Genomic DNA, 20,379 nt, shown 5'->3' on the forward strand with positions numbered 1-20,379 from the left:
AATCCATATCGAAGGCCGTGCTCTTTAATCTTCATAAGTAAATGTTTCAAGTCCTCTTCACTCTCAGCGATCAAGGTTGTATCATCTGCATATCGCAGGTTGTTAATGAGTCTTCCTCCAAACTTCATTTGCTGATGGTCAAAATTCAAAATGAGGAAAAAAACTATAAATATTTGTTAATAATTGGAGCATGGAATGTAGGAAATATGAATCTAAGAAAATTGAATGTTGCCAAAATTAAAAAGAATACATAAACATCAATATCCTAGTCAATAGTGATCTGAAATGGACAGGTACTATCAATCGTAAATCTGACAATCACGTGATATACTATCAAAAGGATGAAAAATTGGATTCATCATCAAAAAGAATATCTCAAGACCTATCTAAAAGTACAACACTGGAATAGGTAATATCCATACACCTATAAGGAAGACCAGTTTTTACAACTATGATTCAATTTTTGCACCAATTACGTCAATGATGAAGAAATTGAAAAATTCTTCCAACTTCTTCAGTCTAAAATCGATAAAGTATGCAATCAAGATGTGTTGATAACTACTGGTGATTGGTATGCAAAGATTGGAAACAAAGAGGAAGGATCAATCCTTGGAAAATATGGCCTTGTTGATAGAAATGATGCTGGAGATCACATGATAGAATTTTGCAAGAACATGACTTCTTCATTGCAAATATCTTTTTAAAACAATATAGAAAAGATGACTAGACATGTGGACCTCACCATATCAAATGCATGGAAATGAAATTGACTAAAGAGACAGTAGAAAACTTTCATATCATCTGCCAAAATAAGACCAGGGACATACATTGGAACAGATCATCAATTGCTCATATACAAATTCAGGTTAAAGCTGAAGAAAATTAAATCTAGTCCAATGAGCCAAAATTTGACCTTGAACATATCCTACCTGAATTTAGAGATCATCTCAAGAACAGATTTGATGAATTAGACACTAAAGACCAAGGACCAAAAGAGTTGTGGTATGACATCAAGAACATCAGACAGGAAGAAAGCAAAAGGTCATTAAGAAGACAAGAATGAAGAAAAAGATAAGAAATAATGTCATAATAGACTCATATAAGCTTGCTCTACAGCATAGAAACACTAAAACAAATGGAAGGAGGTAAAATATTTGAATTAAACATTTCAAAGGTCAGTTTGATAATGAAATGTGCAAAGACCTGGACTTAGGAAAGTAAAAGGGAAGAACACAGTCAACATTTCTCAGTTGAGGAAACTGAACAAAAAATTTTAAGCCTTGACTTTCAATAATGCAGGATTCTACAGGCAAAATATTCAATGATGCAGAAAACTACAAAAGAAGATGGAAGAAACAGAGAGACACTGTACTAAAAAGAAATGGTCTATATTAAAACATTTCAAAGGTAACATGTTATCAACAGCCAGTGATACTGAATGGAGAAGACTTAGTACCCTAAGACACTGGCAACAAACAAGACTCCAGGAATTGATGGAATACAAATTGATATCTATTAATAAACTCATGCAGGCTTGTAAGAACTCACTCATCTATTCCAAGAAATTTGGAAGACAGCTACTTAATCAAATGAGTGTTGTTGTTGTTGTTATGTGCTGTGGAGTCAGTTCCAACTCATAGTGACCCTGTACAGGGTTTCTGAGGCTGTAAATCTTTACGATAGCAGAAAGTCTCATCTTTCTACCTCAGAACATCTGGTAGTATTGAACCGCTGACCGGGAAATTAGCAGTCCAATTCATAACCACTATGCTCTGGTAGCGTAGTGGTTACGAATCGGACTGCGAACCTTAAGGTCAGCGGTTCGAAACTATCAGCCGCTCCGCGGGAGAAAGATGAGGCTTTCTACTCCTGTAAAGATTTACACCCTGGGAAACCCTGTACAGGGTCGCTATGGGTCGGAACCGACTCGACAGCACTTAACAACAACAACAACATGCTACCAAAGCTCCGTGAATCAAATGATTGTAAGAGACCCATATTTGTCCCCATTCCCAAGAGAGGTTGCCCAGTGGAATGGAGATGTTATCAGACAATATCATTAATATCGAATTCAACTAAAATTTTGCTAAAGAAAATTTTAAAATGGCTGCAGCAGTACATTGACAGGGAGCTGCCAGAGGTTTAGGCTGGATTCAGAAGTTGACATGGAATGAAGGATGCCATTACTAATATTAGATGGATTTTGGCTGTAATCAGAGACTACTAGACAGATGTTTACCTATGTTTTATTGACTAATCAAAGGTTTACTATTTTGTGTATCATGACAAGCTACAACATTGTGGAGAATGAATATTTGAGAGCACTTGATTGTGCTCATAAGGAACCTGTGCATATACCTAGAGGCAGTTGTTCACATAGAACAAGGGAACTCTGAATGCTTTAAAACTAGGAAAGGTGTATGTGAAGATTGTATTCTTTCACCATACTTATTTAATCTGTGCACTGAGTATATCATTTGATAAGCTGCTCTGGTAGCATAGTGGTTACAAATTGGGCTGCGGGCCGCAAGGTCAGCAGTTCAAAACTACCAGCTGTTCCACGGGAGAAAGATGAGGCTTTCTGCTCCCGTAAAGATTTACAGCCTTGGAAACCCTGTACAGGGTCGCTATGTGTCGGAACTGACTCCACGGCACATAACAACAATAACAACAACAATATTACATGAAGAAAACCTTGCATCAGTATTGGAGTAAGACTCATTAACGATTTACATATCCATGTGATACAACCTTACTTGCTAAAAGCAAAAAGGACTTAAAATACTTACTGTCAAAATCAAGGACCAATCTTACCTAGGGGTTACAGCTAAATGTAAAGAAAACAAAAATTCACATCACTGGACAAATAAATAACTATATTCTTCATCATAAATGAAAAAAAGATTGAAGTTGTCAAATATTTCATTTTGCTTGGATTAAACCATCAACAATCATGAAAGCATCAGTCAAGAAATCAAAGGACATTTGATTAACATTAGGCAAATCTGCTGCACAAGACCTCTTTAAAGTGTTCAAGAGAAAAAATGTCAGTTTGAGAACTAAGGTGTTACTTATCCAAGCCATGGTAATTTCAATAACCTCATATGCATATGAAATCTGGACAATGACAAAAGACAACTTTAGAAGAATTGATGCATTTGATTTATGGGGTTGGTTGTTGTTGTTAGGTGCCATTGAGTTGGCACTGACTCATAGCGACCCTACGCAAACAGAATGAAACACTGCCCGATCCTGGGCCAACCTCACAATTGTTGTCACGCTTGAGTCCATTGATGCTGACACTTTCCCAATCCATCTTGTTGGAGGAGGATATTAAAAGTATCATGGATCACTAAAAAAACAAACAAATCTATGTTGGAAGAATTACAGCTAGAATGCTCATTAGAAGCCATGATGGCCAGATTTCATCTCTCATACTTTGAGCATATGATCAGGAGGGACTAATTGGCAAAGTGGCTGTAGCAGTGAGCTCAAGCATAGCAACAATGGTGAAGTTGGTGCAGAACCAGACAGTATCAGTTCTGTTGTGTATAGAGTCACTATTAGTTGTACCAATTTGATGGCACTAAACAACAAGTTGTCTGTAGAAAAACACTAATATGAAGTTTGATGTATTTTTCCATAACCATTTCTGTGTTTCTACTAAATATATATTTGCATTTAAATAGTACAGAGAAAAATTATTAATTTAACTGTGGAGCTTTAGCTGTTGATATGAATGGTATCTAGGGTCCATAAAGTTCTTGTTGCTGTGGTTGTTAGATTCTATCAAGTCAGTTCCAATTCATAGTGGCCCTATAGATAACAGAACAAAACAGTATCCATGCTTTGGCGTCCTCACAATCTTTTCTTTTTGAGTTCATTGTTGCAGCTACAGTGCCAATTCATCTTCTTGAGGGTCTTTCTGTTTTTCCAAGCATGATATTATTTTCCAAGGGCTGGTCCCTCATGATAATATGTTCAAAGTACACAATATGAAGTGTTTATTGTTCTCTGTGTTGTCCTCTCAATTATTTGGCTGAAAGTTGTGCCAAGGAGTTGATTTAATTTCCAGACCAGAGGAGTGATTAAGGATCATATTCTCTAGGGTTACACCAATTTCCATCCAACCAGCATGGCTGGTCTTTTTAGGATTTTTTATTTTGTTTCACTAATTTCCCTGGCTCTGTTTAACACCTTCTGTCCTGATTCCTTTCAGAACTCTAAGCCTGGGTAGCCAGGCATCTTAAAGTCCTTTTGTTATCACCATGATGGAGTCTGCAGTTCCTGTGGTCAATTTATCCTTTGAACTACTTATTTATGTGTGTCTTCTATTTCCTTCACTATTCTTTACTCCAGATAGGGATAGACTAAAAGTAGCAACTTGCATGTTTTTAATACCCTAGTTACTATTCACAAAGTAGAATGTAGAACATTTTCTTTGTGAACCATCATGTTCCACAAGATATATCCCAAGTCTCCAGGCTCAGTGACTCATTCTCTCTAGATGTTTGGTTATAACTAGAACAATGAAATTCCTTTACTTCCTATTTACTCAGTTAATGTTGTTGTTGTTATGTGCTGTGGAGTCAGTTCCGACTTATAGTGACCCTGTACAGGGTTTCCAAGGCTGTATCTTTATGGGAGCAGAAAGCCTCATCCTTCTCCGGTGGAACAGCTGGTAGTTTTGAACTTCTGATCCTGAGGTTAGCAGCCCGATTCGTAACCACTACACTAAGTTAATAACATGGATATAATTACAACACAAAAACATATGTTTATATAAATACTGTGTGAAGAAACAGTATTTGTGTGGTAGTGAATCTACTCCTTTCACTTCACATAACTATTCATCTTGCCTGTCTGCTTATGGCTCTACTTGTAGACTGTTGTTGCTATTTTTAGGTACAATTGAGTCAATTCAGACTCATAGAAAGCCTGTGTACATCATAAAATAGTGCCCTAAACAATTCTTACCGTTATTGCCATGTTTGAGCTATTATTGAAGTTATGGTATCAATTCAGGTCACTGACAGTCTTCCACATTTTCATTGACCCTCTATTTAAACAAGCATGTTGTTCTACCCCAGGAACTTCTCCCTCATGATAAAGTATGTGCAACAAACTGTCACCATCCTTGCTTTGAGACTAATTTGGCTGTAACTTATCTCAGGGCAAAATTGTTTGGTTTTCTTTTAGTTAATAATAATTTCAGCATTATTCACCGACACCATATTTCAAATGTATCAACACTACTTAGGTATTCCTTTTTTCATTGTCCAAATTTCACATTCTGAGACTGAAGAGTAACTAAGTAAGGAAAGTAATTGGAAGGGTCCTGTAAGGTGTGATTGGGCAACTTCTTGCTTAACTTCCCTTCTATTGATCTATGGACATAAATAAACCTAGAAGAAATATTTTGAAAGGCTCTGTGACTGTTCCAAATCAGTCCTTTACATATAATTTGTATGCAAAGAAAGACACTGCTACTAAAGCATGCCTCCACTTACAAGGTATTTTCTAATAAATTTTTCTTCCACTTGCAAAATTCTCCTTAATAAGTATTCCCACCCCTTGAAGTTATTCTTTAATCAAACTTTTTTTCTGAGTGAAAAAAAAAACAAAAAACCACTTATCCTACTTCCTTCATTTGTTCCCTATTTCCATCGCTCCTTCTTTCTTGCTCCTTCCTGCCTTCTAAACGTTGACCTTGTGCAGGGTCATCCATGATGGACAATTTTTAACAGAGTTGACAGACTAAAAGAGACCCAGGTGAATAAGTGGCAGACTACTTCTAAATTATTAGCCATTTGAAACGTATGAATAGTGCAACATACTTTCAGATAGTACCATAATATTGAATATTGAAACATGATGAATAGCCCCAGATTATTATTGCCAGATTTAGTGCCTGAAGATTAACCCTTCTAGTTGGAAGGCACTCAAAATGAGACTGGGAAGAGCTGATTCCTGAAAGTTGGATTGACCAGGATGAGTTGAATGGAGAAAAACTTATAGATGCTTTATTTGCTGATGGGCCACAACTCAAAATAAAGTGAAAAAGTTGCAAACATCTATTAATAATTGGAACATGGAAGGTATGAAGTATGAATCTAGAAAAATTGAAAGTTGTCAAGAATAAAATGGAATGTATAAACATGGATATCCTAGGCATTGGTGAACTGAAATAGACTGGTATTGATCATTTTGAATCTGACAATTACTTTGTTTATTAGGCTAGGAATGATAAATTGAAGAGAAATGATGTTGCATTCAACATCAAAAAGAACATTCTGAGACCTGTTTTGAAGTATAATTCATGTTTGTGCTAGGATAATATCCATATGCCTATAAAGAAGACCAGTTAATAACTCCATTATTCAAATTTATATACTACCCAGTAAAACTTATATTGATGAAATTGAAGAATTCTACTAACTTCTTTAGTATGAAATTGATCAAAACTTCAATTAAGAGGTATTGGTAATTACTGGTGATTGGAATGCAAACTTTGGCAACAAAGAAGGATCAATTGTTAGAAAATATGACTTTGGTGATATAAATGATGCTGGTGATTGAATGATAAAGTTTTGCAAAACCAATGACTTCATTGCAAATATCTTTTTTAAAAACATGAAAGATGATTATACATATGGACTTCATCAGAAGTGTATAATAGACTTCTGGAATACACAGAAATCAAGTTGACTACATCTGTGGAAAGAGCCAGTTGAAAGTCTCCAAATAATTAGGCAAAACAATGCCAGTGGGAGACTGTAGAACAGACTATCAAAACCTCACTTGCAAGTTCAGGCTGAAGCTGAAGAAAATTATGACAAGTTCATAAGAACCAAAATATGACCTGGAATATACCCCACCTGAATTTAGAAATCATTTCAAGAATAAATTTGTTCCATCATATACTAATGATCAAAAACAAGAAGAGTTGTAGATGGCATCAAGAATATCATACAGAAAGAAAGCATAGGTCGTTAAGAAGACAAGGAAGAAGAAAAGCCCAAAATGGATGTCAGAAGAAACTCTTAAACTTGCTCTGCAGCGTAGAGATCCAAAGTAAATTAAAGAAATGAGGAAGTAAAAGAGCTGAACAAAAATTTTCAAAGTGCGACTGGCCAAGACAAAGTCAAATAATAATGAAATGTGCATAGGTCTGGAATTTGAAAACCAAAAGGGAAAAACATACTCAATATTTCTCAAGCCAAAAGAACTGAGGAAAAAATTCAAGCCTCAACTTGAACTGTTTCTTTGGGCAAAATATTGAATAATGCTGAAAACATCAAAATACAAAGGAAACAATATACAGAGTCACTGTATCGAAAAGAAATGTTTAGTTCAACCCTTTCAAGATATAATATATGATCGAGAGGAAATAGTAATGAAGGAAGAAGTCCAAGGTGCACTGAAGAAGAAATCTCCACAGATCAAGGCTCAGAAATTGACAGAAAACAAATTCAAATATTTCAATAAACTGATGTAGCACTGGGTGCACCCACCAAGAAGTCTGGAAGACAGCTACCAATAAAACTGATTGGAAGACATCCGTATTTGTGTCCATTCCCATGAGACGTCGCTCAACAGAATGCAGAAATCATCAGACAATATCATTAATATCACATGCAATTAAATTTTTTTTGTTTGTTTTCTTTCTCATTTAAATTGGCTATTATTTTCAATAGGCTCATATACATGTGAAAGTTGGAGAACAAATTAGGAAGATCATAGAAAAATTGATGCATCTGAGTCATGGTGTTGGAGAAAAATATTAAATAGCAATGAACTTCCAGGAGAATAAACAAATCAATGTTAGAAGAAATAAAGCCAAAATGCTTTTCAGAAGCCAGAATAGGGAGATTTTGTCTCTCATACTTTGGACATATTATCAAGAGGTTCAGCGAAAAAGAGGAAGACTTGCAATGAGGTGGATTAGTACAGGGACAGCAACAATAGGCTCAAGAATAACAAGATTGAGGATGGTACAACACTGAGCAGTGTTTCCTTTTGTTATACATAGGGTTGTTATGAGTTAGAACCAACTTGATAAGCACCTAAAAGCAACAACAGACTCCTGGAGTGATGCTGTGGTTTAATGCAGTAGACTGCAAGGTGAGTTTGAACTGCAAGATTGGCAGTTCAAGCTCACCAGTCACTCCTCAAAAACCCTATACAGGGTCACTATTTTGTGCACTTTTCCTAGATTTTAAATTTGTTTGAAAATAATTCCTTGTAATATTCTGCTATTACTATTTTTATTTTAGTTGGCTATATTGTGACATAGCCCATATTATTTCTTATTCATATTATTTGTATTTTCTATTATTTACTATATTAATTTGCTAGTGGATTGCATTTTTTAAAATAATATTTTTGGATAGCCAACTTCTAGAATTACTGTTTTTCAGCTTCATTTATTTTTGCTGTAATCTTTATTACTTTCTTTTTGCTGTTCTCTTTTAATTTTTCAAGCTGTTCAATAAAGAAGTGGATTTTTTTTTCCTCCTCTTTTTAAACATTTTTAGTGTGAGTTGAGTGATAGTTTGCATGGGAGAACATCAGTTTTACACTCATCATATCATGTTTTGTTTCATTGCAATGATTACAATCCCCTCCACACATCATCATTCAACAGTATTTGCTTCTATTCCATCTGTTGTTTTTTTGTTTTGTTTTGGATATACAACAAAGCACTCAGGAATATGTAATAATTTAAACAACCAATGGGCACATTCTGCTAGCCTGCCTCCCGGCTGCCAACACACAGCCTTTCTCTTTTCATGAGTCTACAGTTCTCAGCTGCTCTATCTCTATGTACTCATCTCTGCCTCCATCTCTGGTGTCACTGCTTCTTTGGATACATCCCACATTCCTCTCATCCTCTTCTCCCTTGATGGTCCTAGGGTCCTCTGTTCCTGGACTATAAAATTAATTACTCCTCCCTTTTTGTTACAAGACTTCTACCTTTACAGTTTTGACAATCACAATTAGTCATGATAACAATTACTCACTATTGAATCATAAGAATCTTATCCCTGTCTCCATTCACCAGACACATCTAGACAAGATGAAAATAATTCAGTGGGGATTCTACATTCTCCTGCACACTCATAAACTAAACTCCCTCTTGAAAACGTGTAAGCCAGCCACTTTGTGCCTTTATAGCTCCCCCATTATACATATCCAATGTCTAAGCTGTCCATTCCTATCAACCCTGTTTTTAGAGAGGATGGGAATGACCATTGCTATGATGATTTTTTCCTTCTCAGTTAGTATTTTAAGCTACTACATCCATAAGTACAGATCAAGTTCATCAAATTGTAGTAATTTATACTGGTTTCCTTCATCAAATTTTTTTCTTTTATCTTCCTGTAATCGAGTTCTGATCATCTAGCCATCGAAGCTAGGTCAAATGGGTGTTATCTGAAAGTTTGGGTGTTCTTGTGCGTCTACCCTCACTTCATATCATCTGGATGCTTCATTCTCAGCTCTAGCCCGCCATGGCTATATCCTTGCCCATGGACCCAGGAGTCCCCATGTTTCACCATACTTCAGACCAACCAGCTCTTTCTCTCCTCTCTCCCATCTCCAGGTCGAAGGCAGTCTATGTAACATGGTCAAACTCAGCTCAAATCTTCATTCTGCTTTTCCCCACTTTCACTAAGCAGTAGACCAACATGGTCTATGGCAAGCTTACATGCCTGCTCATATATTCCCTTTGAGTTTCAGTGTTGGAAAAGGGTTTGTCCTGAAGGTAATTGATTGCTTGATTGTTTACCTTGATGACTCCCTGGTGAACAACTTGCTTATTTTGTGGTAGCCGATCAGACTGCTGTTTTTGTTTTTGATTTTTCCTGCTGGCTTTTCTTTCAAGAAGCATCTTCTGTTCCTCTAACTGCTCCAGGCTGATCTACTTGTCTTTTCAAGTGGGAATTTCCCACCTCAGGAGGTTCTCGATGGGGATCAGTATTCCACCTAAGGTCGTATACACTACAAAGGCTCTCCAAGAAGCCTCTTTCACTGGGCAAGTTCTAGTACCCCTTTTGGGTATTCCAATCAGTTATAGGCTGAAGACGGACTTACAAGTTTTTATAATCATGTTTCCTGATATTCCTTTCTATCCATCTCAAGTGTCTAATTTATAATAGTAGGCAAGGAAACCAATATTCATAAGACAGTCAAGCATCTTAACATTATTTCCCCTCCTTTATCATTCATACTATACCTCACAGAGCCCTTTTGATGAACATACATCACTATTTACCTCTGTCCCATTTGACCCATGCAAACCTGCCTGGCTTTCCTCTTTTTTGATGTATTCATTTATTACTATATATTCTCTTCTAAACATTGCTTTTGCTACACCCAAAGAGTTTTGGTATGCTGTGTTTTCATTCTCTTTTGCTTCTAGGGATTTTTTTTCAACTAAATATTTTATTTCTGTTAATAACCAGTAGGTTTGTTGATGTTTTCTATTTGTTAATTTTCTTTTATTTAGCATAATGTTTTTCAGTGTCCATATTTGAATTTTTCTCCTTATTTACCATTTTTAGTTTTTAACTTTATAGCACTATGATCAAAAAAGATGCTTTGTCTTATTTGATGTTTTTTAAATTTAGTGAGTCTTGTTTAGTGACCTAACATGTGGTTTATTCTAGAGAATGATCTATGAGCACTGAAAATGAATGCATTTTTGTTGGGTTGTTGTCATTTGCTGCCAAGCCAATTGTGACTCACAGTAATCTTTTGTAGTTTTCCAAGAGTGACTGGTGGGTTTGGACTATCATCCTTGTGATTATCAGTCTTACAACATGACACCAGGACTCTTTGTTGGGTAGAGAGTTCTGAATCTGCATGCAAGGCCAACCTGCTTATTTGCATTTCTTAATTCCTCTGTGTTTTTTTTTTTTTTTTTTGTGTGTGTGTGTGTCTGTGTGTGTGTTTGTTTGTTTTTTTAGTTACTTTCTAGTTGTTCTTTCATTGGAAATGGTATTTTAAAATATCTATAACTGAGGAGTAGTATGTTTCTCTTTTTATTATCTGTTAATATTTGCTCTATATATGTTGTTTCACTCAGTATCTGGCCACACTTAGCTTCTGTCACAACAGTTTTCTTTTGAACCTGATTGCTCCTAGCCTGTGGTCACTATGGATCATAACTGACTCAATGACACTTAACAACAGCAAAGCCTATGTGTGTTGCCTTCTGGTGTTAAAAAAAATAAATATAGCCTAGGACACTGTACTGTCTCTCTCCTCTGTCACTGTTTTGTTCTGTCTGACTTCTCAATTTGTGCTTAATCAGAGTCTTCATCTACTCATTTGATGTTTAGAGTTCCTAGATGACCATCTAAATGTGTTTCAGTAGGTTTTTCTGGTCACTTTTGTAGAGAAATTGAGTAGAGTTTATCACTAAGACATCATTTTTCTCCCAACTCCCTTTTTTTGTTTTTATGAAACTTACTTTGTTCTATCTAATTGTGTTTGTGTGTGTTTTCTTTACACATTCCCTAATCAAACTTGAGAGAGATTTTTTTATCCATCTTTTACATCATTGACATTTGGTTCCTTGATTTTCCTACATGTTTGTTTTCAATTTTATGATTTATTTTAGATTAAAAAACAGCTATTCAGAAACCCTATGTTTGATGTTATGATTCGGAACAGACTGGATGGTATTTAACAGCAACAGCATGTTTTGTTATGTTCCTCTCAGTTGACTATTCGAATGTGTACATATAGGCTTCATGGATGACATAAATGTTTTGTACTTAATTGGTAACTGAAAGATTATCAGCTTTAACCATTCAGTGTCACTTGCAAGAAAAGGCCTGAGAGTATCCTTCCATAAAGACTGCATATAGATATTATGGAGTTCTACTCTGTAATACATGGGGTGGACAGGAGTTGAAATCCATTTGTCAATAAATGTTTACATTCAAGATTATATGTTGCTTTCCAGAGTCTTCCTAATTACATCTCTCAAATTTTGAATTGCAGCATTTTAAATTTTCTCTCTTTCTTCTTCTCTCCCTCCATCTTTTTTCTCTCTTTCTTTTGACATCTTTGAATAATATTTATAATGGACCACTGTTACAAGGTTAAAGAAGAGATATACGATTCAATATTGTGTTTTGTTTTGTTTTTTTCTTTTAAGTTTTGCATACTTTTTACATTTTACTGAGGCTTCCATAATCCTAGGGGTTTCACTCTGAGCTGTGTTAAAGTTCTGTTGGTTGACTTTATGCTTATTTGAAAAGGTGATTGAAATAAACTGTCATCTAGGGTCAGGTCTTCTCTAATTAAGCTGGAACATCTGGTCTCCCTCAAGGGTCTATGTTAAATGGTTTGTTATTAATTTTGTATGTTAATGATTTGGAACTCTTTAATTTTACAAAACCAGCAGGGTTGTTTGTTTATTTATTTATTTAGCCCATGTCTTACATTATATGAACAAGTTGCTTTAAATTAATTGTGTATTTTAAAAACAAATATTTGCTTCTTGTTTTCTTGTTTGTTATTGCTTTGGATAGCAGATCATTGATGAGATATATGTCCAGTTTAAAGTTGGATTGCATATATTTAAATCAATTTCTTATTGTTTCAATAACTAGAGGATATACCCTGATAAAAAAATTAATTCAATGCATTTGATCATTATAATCACTGGTGTCTAGAGAGCTATTTTATCAAAATAAAGGGGAACTTAATAGAAAAAAAAAATGTGGAATTTTTGCATGTTTTAAAGATTAAGATTTTTCCCCAAAGTATTTGACATTAGATATGCTACTGCAGTGATAGTGTGTCACCGTAAAATCAGCAGTGGACTGCTAAACTCAAGGTTGCTGATACAAACCCACAATGTGCTCCTTGTAAACCCTGTACAATGTCACTATGAATCTGAACTGACTCAATGACTGAACAACAACAACAGCATTTATGTGGAATGTTTGAAATCCAGTATTTTAAGAATTGATAATAATGATTCAGAACATGTGTATTTCAGAACTACTGGCAAAATAACTGCCAAGTCAACCAATAAACTACAGTTTGGAATATTTATCCTTTAATAAATACTGGTTAAGTGTATCTCTGTAGGATAAGCATTCGGCAGTTGTTGTTTAGTGCCATTTGGTTGGTTTGGACTCTTATTTACCCTGTATAGGATTTATGAGGATTCAAGTCTTCATAGGAGCAGAATGCATCATTTTTCTCCCACAGAACAGCTGGAAGGCTTGAACCATGGCTCTTGTGGGTCATAGTGTAGTGCTTATCATATAGAACCACCATGCTCCCCAGAATATGCCAAAGTCAATATTTTGTGTAGTCATATGTTCATAATACTGTTTTCTGTTATTGGAACCAAGATTCTGTTTAGGATAATAATCTCTTTAACCCTGTCCCCTCTGAATCATCATAAATTCTAATTGAAAATTTGCTTGAGTTGATTTTTGTAAGTTTTCTTACAAATTCTTCCTATTAGGTATGATTTATTCTTTGCTAAGCCCTCAAGGCTTCTTAGGATCAAGACCATCAATATTTCATTTCCTGTATGCCATATCTGGCAAGGTTTTAAATTTTTAAGTTATCCTCTTTCTTTGTCCTCTGACTTCTTTCTAATTTGTTTTTAGCCAATATATTTTGATGATTCAATGGAATTCAGTGGCTGCTGAGAATTTTCTTGTACTCTAAAATTTAAAATATGTTTGCTTTTGTTATTGACATTTTCCCTTTTATATTTATTACATTGTTTGCTTACTCTAATTTTGCATGTTGTGTAACACTGTAGGATATGCTTTAAACTACAAAACAAAGATCACCAGTTAAAATGCTCCAGCTACTCCTCCATAGAAAACCCTATAGAAAACCCTATACAGGTTGGCTATGAGTTGGAATCAATTGAAGGCACTTAACAACATCAGCAATCTTGTGTGTGTGTGTTAAGTGGTGCTATGATCTAAGTGTGAAGTTACTAATCCTAAGGTCAGTTTTTAAAACCCACAAGCTTCTCTGTGGGAGAAAGATGAGGTTGACTGCTACAATAAAGACTCACATTCTTGGAAATCCTGTACAGGATCGCTAAGTGTTGGAATCTAGTCAGTGACAGTGGGTGGATGTGAATCTTGTGACAAGTACAACCTAAATAGAGTACTTAATTAAAGAAAGCAATACATGTCATCCAATTACATAGACAAAGCATACTTCAGAGATATTTACAACCTTGTTGTTGTTAAGTGCCGTCGAGTCGTTTTCGACCCATAGCGACCCTGTACAGGGTTTCCGAGGCTGTAAATCTTTATTACGGGAGCAGAACGCCTCATCTTTCTCCCGCGGAGCGCCTGGTAGTTTCGAACTGCTGGCCTTATGGTTCACAGTCCGATTCATAACCACTACGCTACCAGAGCTCCTCTACGTTACCAGAGCTACTTACTCCGTGTTAAATTTATAATAAGCTTAAAACCTGGAATTATTTCTTAAATATCATATTCTCAGTACCTCAGTGGATATTATGGGTATATAGGTAATCATCTGACATACATTTCTTAACATCTAACATTGGCATTCAGATTATATTATTCCTTCTATTTCAAAATGACTCAAAACATTCATGATATTCTCACATTAACATTACTATCTAATTCTAAATATTTATAACTATGCTTCCAAATTTTGGGTGGAAACACAGAAATAACTCATACTTATAATTCTCTTGCAATTAAAATATGATGAAAACATATTGTTATTGCATAAAAGTTTCCTGAATAAACTAGTGCCTGAGGTAAAAGTTTTGGAATAAAGTTTTATTGAGGAATATAAATGCTAGCCAAATAATAGGAAGAGAGGCAGAAAGGCAAAATTCAAATGCCAGAAGATGCATTTTCAAGCTGGCCACATTTAATAGCACAGCTAACAGCTCCATTTTGAGAACTTCTGAAACTGGTTCAAGTAGAACTATCACGTAATGAAATCTTCCTTGTAGGAATGGGGCAGTATGCAATGAATCATGAGAAATTAATGTATTGTCCCTTCCTATTCTTATGCCTCTCATTGATCTAAGTTTGACACACAATTGTTATCAACCCTGTAAGTCTAACTTGTTCCATAAGGAAGTCTAAGTCTCATCTAGTCCCCCAGACCATTGTGTAGCTGATTCTCATAGTAACTCATCAGTATATAGTTATTCTAGTTGTCTAATTCTTGGTAGCAAATTGTCTTCAAAATTAGCATCTTCAAATAATAAACAAATATTATCCCAGTCTCTGGGATTAAAATCTGAAGTAAATTTAGCTGGGTGTGTCTGATTCAGCATAGCTCATAAGCTTGTATTTCAGCTGTCAGTTGGAGTTGTAGACATCTCAACTGGGGTGTATCCATGGTTCAACTTCACTTATATGCTGTTGGCAGGACTTCATAGGCTGTTGACCAGTTACATCAGTTTCTGACATATGAGCCTACTCATAGAACATCTCACGACATGTAGGCTGGCTTCCTTCAGAGAGTCCAAATCCAAAGCCATAGCTTCCTTTTCTCTAATCTAATTGAGAAATGGAAGGCCATCACTTTCACCATGTTCTGAGTATATTAGAAGTAAGTAGATAGGTTTAGTTTACAATCAATGATAATGGATTCCATAGGGCAGGTATACCAACGGATACGGATCATTAGCAAAAAAGAAAAGTTCACATGTCATTGTAGAAGTCCTCTGTACCAATGGGACTCCAAGTCTCAAAAGAAAATGACCAGACAGGCATCTCCTGAGTTTTATATCAGTAGGATTGCAATTAGCATTGACTAGGGGTAATCATTTACTAGGAACAGTCACTGGAGAAGGATATCATGCTTGGTAAGATGGAGATTCAGAGAAAAAGAGGAAGACCCCCAACAAGATGGATTGGCCAGGTGGCATCATTGATGGATTCAAGTGTGGCAGTGGTAGTGAGGTTGGCCCAGGATCAGACATTGTTTCGTTCTGCTGTGCATGGGGTCGCTATGAGTCGGTTCCGACTCCATAGCACCTGACAACAACAACAACAACAACAACAACAACAGGGCTAATCAGGGCAAGGAAAAGGCAGGATCAGGATATGGAAAGGTAATTGTTGTTTTCGTTAAGTGTCTTGGACTCAGTTTTGACTCATAGAAATCCTGTATTGAGTTTCTTAGGGTTTAGGTCTTATTCAGGAGCATAACCTTGGGCTTAAACGCATAACCTTGTGGTTTGAAGTTCAATGGTTATGCTATGAAGCCAATTGGGTGTGAGTATATCATATATGGCCCAAAATTTGGGTTCCTGCACAATATCCATCTTTCTCAATTTATAGATTATGCCATTGAATCACAGATTGATTGATACAAGTACATGAGATAGCAGAAGTAGGATTTTATTTCAGCCTTAATCATATCTAAAATCATGCATGCAGCATAGTTCATTAAATAATTTAGAAAGTAAAGTATCTATCTCTACATACAAGGGGACTAAGTCATTGTTCTACTTATCATGCATAAATTATATGACAATGTCTCTTCCTTATTGTCTTCATTATTATCTTGAATATAAAAAAGAAAATGAAGACAGAATGAAAAATTTCAGAATAAATCAAAAGATAAAAGTTAAGTCTAAAGATCAAATATAGTAAGTTTATTACTAATATTACCAGTTGCTGTTGGTTCTGAACTATAACAAACTCACGTGTTGCAGTAAAGAACCGTATTCAGTAACATTATTAATGGCATATTATTTTAAATTAGATTGCTAAACCTTTCTATCAAGGTACATCTTAGTCAATTAGAATAGTCAGCCTTTGGTTAGTATCTGAATATGCCATTGTTTACTCAAACCTGGAACTGCAGAGGAAATACAAGGGTGAATCAAAAAATTATCTGTACTTAGATATAGAATATATTTTAATTAATTTTTAGAAAACACAAATACATTATTTTTCAACATAATGTTTTATTTCCAACACGCCTAGTCTTTCTGTCAGCAAGTTTTTGTGTTCCCTTATTAAAAGATGTTTTAGGCCAAACTGTGTAACACAAAGGCACAGTTGTCTTCACTTCTTCATGATAGGTGAACCTTCATCCTTGAAGAGCTGCTTTCAAACATGTGCATGTCCAATGGAGCAAGATCAGGATTATAGAGAGGATGCTTAACACCTCAAACTGAAGTTGTTGCAGTATGGCCAGAGGTGTGCAGATATGCATTGTCACACAGCATCACAATGCTCTTGGATAGCATTCCTCTGCATTTAACCAGAAGTTTCAGACAATATGTGACTGTAATGAGCACACTGTTGATTGTTGAACCTTTTTCCTGATAGTGTTCCAATACTGGCTCTTCAGAATCCCAGAAAACTGTAAGTACCAATTTTCCAGCTGACAGTTGACTTCTGAACATTTTTCTTGGTTGACTATTGAGGATGTTTCCATTCCATTCCATTTACTCTCAGACTCATAGTGATGGATGAATCCATGTCTCATCACCAGTAACATTTTTTTTAAACAAACGTTTGCCTTAAAAAAAATGCACCAATCCAAATTTTGTTTGAAGATGTCCAAACACTTCTGTTTATGCTTTTCTGTGAGCTGTTTCAGTATCCATCTTGCATAAGCTTTTTGAACCCCAAGTTTGTCACGTATTATTTAATAGGCATATCCATGGCTGACTTGCAAATGAGTTGCCACATAACTCACTGTCACTTGTCTATTTGACAGAATCATTTCAGTGTTGTCATTAGCTGTGGATGGGTGAGTGTTTTCCATATATACAGAATGCAGATAATTTTTTCTCACCCTCATAGTAGGATATTATTGAAATAATTTTTTAAAAAGAAAAGAAACAAAATTTAAATGTATGTTAAGAATTGTTTGAGTTCACCCAAAGAAAGATACTGTACTTTATTTCTTGAGTCCTACAACTACAGTACTAAGGTAAACATTTGTATTGATAACAAAGACTTTGTAATTTAGGCGCAGAGACACTTGGGAATAGATTTAAGTTCAAACATGTTTAATAACAAATTAAAGCTTAAAAACAGGAAAGAACTAAAGTAAAACCACATTATATGTGTTGCAGGATACCTAAAATAATATTTTACCTGATGGGAAGTGTGAGATAAATCCCAAGAGGAAGAAATAAAATAAAAATAACCGAATGAAAACATACTGGTGTCTATAAAGAATGTTGAGTAGTCGACTTTGAATGACGGCAAGTATAGAATATCATGTAGTGTAAGGAAGTCACAGAAAGATACGTATACCTTTGTGTGTGTGTACCCATATCTAACTCTTCAGCACAATAGATTCTACTAATGAAATAAATGGGTCTCACTGTAGAAGTTCTTTGGAAGCATGGTAGCTCTATGTGATAATTGCTGGGCTGCAGATCACAAAGTCAGCGATTAGAGCCCATCAGTAACTCCTTGGAAGAAAGATGAGGCTTTCTGCTCATGCAAAAATTTATAGTATTGGAACCCTATACAGGGTCACTATAAGTCCAAATCCACTCAATGGCACTGAACAGCAACAATAAAACAGTTGAAATTCTTTGAGTCCTGGTGTGGTATTGTTGGATAAGCACTGGACTGCTAACCAAAATTGGCAATTAAAACTCACCAGTCATTCTCAGAAATCCTATAAAGGGTCATTATGAAATGGAACTGATTCCTTGGCACACAACAAAAACAACAACAATAGAAGTTCTTACATTCATATCAGGAGAGTAAATTATTCAAATTTTTAGGATTTCATTTTGTGTTTTTCATTAGATATCTATATGTTCATATGTTGTTGTTAAGTGCTATCACACTGATTCGGATTCACGAGACCCTGTACAGTGTTTCTGAGGAGCAGTTGGTGGATTTGAACTGCTGACATTTTGGTTCACAGTCCCCTGCTTATCCTACAGCTCCACACCAGAAGTTCATGCTCATATGAGTAACATACAATTTTCAAAACTGTTGGTGTTAAGTGTCAATAGAATTTGATTCTGACTCATAACAACTCTGTAAAGGGTTTCAGACAAACAGCTGGAGAGTTTGAACTACCAACCTTGTGGTTCAAAGTCCAGTGCATATCCTAAAGCACCACACCAGGAATTAATGTTAGAGACATACATATAGATTTTCATGAGTGCTTTCATGAAGTAAAAAATCAGCTTTCAAAATCTTTGTGTTTAATATTTCTGCAAACCTGAAATCCATCAGTAATCAATTTGATACTGTTTGATTTCTTTGCTTGTCATTAACTACTACCCCCAAGTAGAGAAAATAACATAAAAAAATATGTTAGCATTTTTGTTGTATATTGAGTTTTGAGATTGAGGAAAAATAAGAAACTAAGGACCAGGTTTCTCAAATTAGAAAAAAAAAAGATAGATAGATAGATAGATATAGATATTGATAAATACACCTACTTCTCACATATCAATTATCTTGTTATCACTTGTACAATAGTAAAATATGTACTCTCCAATTATTTTACACATTAATTGTGTACAGCTGACAGTAATGAATACTGAGATATAAGGCAAAAGTAATGTTGGCTATCATAATTAAGGCTATGTGTCAAATTGGCTAGGTCATGTCTCGCAGTGGTTTGTCAGTTACATAGTGATGTAATATTACACTTACATAATGGTGCTGTCACTCTCCATATTGTGATTTAATTTGGTCACCTTGTATTTTCTCATATAGTCATTTTGTACATAATAATCTTGTTTTTGACACTTAATTATGCCAATAAGGGAGGAGTGACTATGTGATGATAAGTCAAAAAGTATTGCCAAAAAAAAATCATAGAAACCTATATTAAATAAAAATAATAAAATGTAAAATTATTCTTTCTTAACATATCCCCATTTATTTCTATATGCTTCTGAAGGTGGTGTTTCCATCTCTCTAATTCTTTTCTGAAGACTTTTGGACCCTTAGATTTGGACTGTGTCAAAATGGCAGTTTTTTTATCCTCAAGAGTCTAAAATTGTATTCTTTTAAAATGTTTTTTGGCTCATCCTTGCTCACAATATATCCCATATTTAAAAAAAAGCAAAAACAAAAAAAAAAACTTGTCTACAGTCAAATACTAATCAGAGACATGTTTAAACATGTTTGATTGTAATAAATTAATGCATGTATGAAGTGGAACTCTAGTAGCAATAATTTTAAACATATACATACTATACATAGGTTGTTGTTGTTAAGTGTCCTCAAGTCAGTTCTGAGTCATAGCACCCCTGTATAAGGTTTCCAAGGAGTACTGGTGAGTTGAACTGTCCTTCAGTCCAGTAATTTACCCAACAATGCCACATCAGTATTCTAAAATCTATGAACAAATATATGTGTACATATATATATACACACACACCAA

The 20,379-nt window shown here is 35.2% G+C and overlaps 1 pseudogene; it reads left to right on the forward strand.

Moving 5' to 3' along the window:
* LOC102813505 overlaps positions 1–20,379 on the forward strand; it is a 54,145-nt pseudogene that overhangs the window by 24,648 nt on the left and 9,118 nt on the right.

The sequence above is a fragment of the Chrysochloris asiatica genome, unplaced genomic scaffold, assembly GCF_000296735.1.
Source record: "Chrysochloris asiatica unplaced genomic scaffold, ChrAsi1.0 scaffold00225, whole genome shotgun sequence".
Classification (NCBI taxonomy): domain Eukaryota; kingdom Metazoa; phylum Chordata; class Mammalia; order Afrosoricida; family Chrysochloridae; genus Chrysochloris; species Chrysochloris asiatica.